The sequence below is a fragment of the Mus caroli genome, unplaced genomic scaffold (assembly GCF_978045245.1).
Source record: "Mus caroli unplaced genomic scaffold, Mus_caroli_1 scaffold_7, whole genome shotgun sequence".
Classification (NCBI taxonomy): Eukaryota; Metazoa; Chordata; class Mammalia; order Rodentia; family Muridae; genus Mus; species Mus caroli.
This window is the reverse complement of record NW_028227262.1, coordinates 59719714-59722853: the sequence shown is the minus strand read 5'-3', so window position 1 is coordinate 59722853 and position 3140 is coordinate 59719714. Positions and strand designations below refer to the sequence as shown.

At 38.3% G+C, this 3140-nt stretch overlaps 1 pseudogene; it reads right to left on the bottom strand.

The window, feature by feature from the left end:
- Positions 1-1559: 1559 nt before the first annotated feature.
- LOC110297039 (NADH dehydrogenase [ubiquinone] 1 subunit C2 pseudogene) lies at positions 1560-2015 on the bottom strand (annotated as a pseudogene).
- Positions 2016-3140: the final 1125 nt, after the last annotated feature.

Here is a 3140-nt window from a genome sequence, read left to right as displayed (position 1 = left end):
CTCTAAACTAAACTAATCTGGCTGCCTCCCAGCCAAAATTCCCAACATTGAGGACATTGTTTATACAACAATGAGACAGGAGGTTCTCAGAATAGGGATTGCAGCCAGGTATGTGAGCACAGAAATTAGCATTTGAATAAAACAAGGATAATCTTCACACAGTGCACAATAACCTTTTGCCTACACAAGGTAGTCATAGCAACAGGTGGTCGTAAAAACTTTTGAAACAAAAGCATGGTTGACATTTCCTGGAACATGCAGAATAGATTCATTTGTAGTTATGGTTATAGGTGGGGCATAGCCTAATACTTGAGAAACAGAGATTTAATCATAAACTGAAATTAACCTAGTTTGTCTTTATTATAAAATGTCTTTCAAGCCTAAGGTAGAAGCAGGCTGGCTGATCATCCCCCTTTGTCTCATGCGTCCCTGTTAAATTCTTTATAGGGTCTTAGAATTTTTTATCGAGGGGGTTGCAAAATTTGCAATGCATCAAAAGATACAGTGCTCATTCATAAATTATATCTATTGGATTAGCATAGAACAAAAATTTTAAGATCATATAATCTTGGTATGCCAATAGGTACTATAGGTAGTCATTTTTGTCCCTTCTGCCAGGGAGTTTCCTCTTGATCTAATATTCCAACCATCTGTTGAGGATAAGGGGTGAGCATCATCTTCTGTGACTACGTCCTGCTGAAATTAGGGCACCATTGTCGAGACGGGGAAGACTGGGATGTTGGTGAGAGGCCAGGGCAAGGGGGCATTCATCAGAAGCATCTATCTAGTTTGTTGTCTCAGCAGAAAAGACAGGGAGCAGTCACATCAAAGGGACTGTTTGCATCACTTTTCAGTTTGTACAGCAGTTTGTAGCCCACAGCTGATTTCTGAATGGTGTCTACTGACTGAGTGGAACTCCAGCCAAGACAGATGTAGACTAGGTCCAGAAGTTAAAGAACTTAAGGAAGCTTTTACATTTGGAGCTTTCCCCTCAGGTGTAGACAAGAGCTGGGAAGCTGAGATTGTTGATTGACAAGACTACTTATCTGGAGTCTGACCTGTGAGAGGTAGAATTAATTAATTAATTTTATGAATTTCTTAATTCCCTGAAACTTACATTACCATAGTTTGTAATCTGTACTGAAATCCACATTGGAGAAAACAGCTGGAGTGGATTCATACCTCAGAATTATGGCGAAAGCTATGGCTTTAGGTTAAAGGCGTGAACACTTCCTTTTTCTGTTCAGAGGACTGGGTATATATAGACTGGACAGAGGTGTTTTTAGTATAATGGTAAGCATTTTAAGTCTCTACTGAGAAGACAGTCAGACATAATTTAAAATCGTGAGCTTGTGACTGATAGTAGTAGTCAGTATTTTAACCATTTATCAGAACTTTATTGATTAATGTTAAAACTTTGAACTTTTGAAATCTTAGTATAATAGTAGCATAGAGTAACTTGTATTTTTTTCCCTAAATAATTTTAGATAACTTATTTAGATGTTCATATCCTGAGATTTTTTTTTTACTCATAATAACTATTTTAATTACAGGGTTAACATATTCACCTAAACTTCACTGTCACAGAAAGATATCCCATAAAACTCAGAAAATATTCAAGTTGTGGTGAAGAGGAACAGGAGGGGCAAGCCTTTTGAAAACTTCAATGCACTGGATGGAATGGCTCCAGAATTTCAGCATAAGTTTTCTTCTCTCTTTCGGGAAAATCTTCTGGATGTAATTTTATATAGCCAAACATGTCATGGTCCTTCACAGCATACAAACATCAATCGTCTTAACATTTTAAATAAAAATACCCAGCAAAGAAAAAGGAATTAGCAAACAGAAGCTGGCGATGCTTTCATCACAGGTCTCATCCACATCAGGCTGTCCATCAGGCCTGTGCAGTAGCCAAGGAAGCCTATGTAGACAAGCCTCGGGTCCTTCAGCTCGGGCAGAAGGACCTCATCCGGCAGGAATTTTAAGGGCTCATGGCCAGGTCATTCGTTCATCATACTGATGCAAGTTCCATGTGAGGTTTGACCTCAACTCCAACTATAAGAAAAACAATGACTACAAACACTGTGACAGAGCTACCATCTTCCTCCACACTCCAGGCTGAAGGGCATTCGAGATGTTTGTATTTTAAGTTATTTTAGACCTATATAATTTATATAAAATTTAAACTTATCTAATTATTTACCATTAAACATACATAAATAGTTGATTACTATTAGCGTTCATTGCAAGGCAAGTTCCTTTAAATAGTAAAAGCAACCTGTTTATCCATTAGAATGAAGCCTGTTCATTAGACAAACCTGTCTGTAAATTTGCTTTTTTCATCAGGTGACCTAATAGCTCTAGAAAAGCAAGTCCTGGTTTTTATATATGAAATGCATCAACCAGGAAGTTGCTGATTGACACAGGCTGAACCCAATCAGAGTCCCTCAACCTAGGGAGAATCAGGGTTCTGGTACTCAGGTGGGCAAGGCGTCAGTAAGTGACAAACAGGCACGAACACAAGAGAGTGCTGAATCTGAGTGTAATTTCTCAAAGCAAGTGTCAGACTTATATTACAGAAGAAAACAAGGAAGGTAGGTGATACATTGAGGTCATCTGATGAATAATGACTCTACACAAAGCAGAGGAATACATACATAAAAGCTAGCAGAAACCAGGCAGTGTTTACAACTGAGATAAAAATCAGCCCTATCTAAGGTCAGCTTATTCTTAGAAGCCAGGGGCAAGGGCTTCACACCCTAGTCATAGTTCCAATTCTAGTCTATTGTATAATCCACCTTCTCCCTAGGACATTGTAAATTCCTGTATATGGAAGTGATTCAGTTGTTATTCTAAGTATTACTTTAGTTCCTTCTTAAACCACAACCCACCTTCTTTCTACTATTATGTAGTCTACCATACATGACTGTAATGAGAATTCTAAGTTTACTTGGTTGAACTTGCCCTGAGATTTCTCTTATCCAGTAAACTGCAATGCCTGATTTCTTTCACTATCTCTCTATCAGCACTAGAGGCATTGAATAAGTAATAGTCTTACAAAATTCAAAGCCCAAGGTTGGCTCACCTTGATATTGGGACACTGGTGGAGGTCAGGAAGCAATGTTCAATCTAACTTGGCT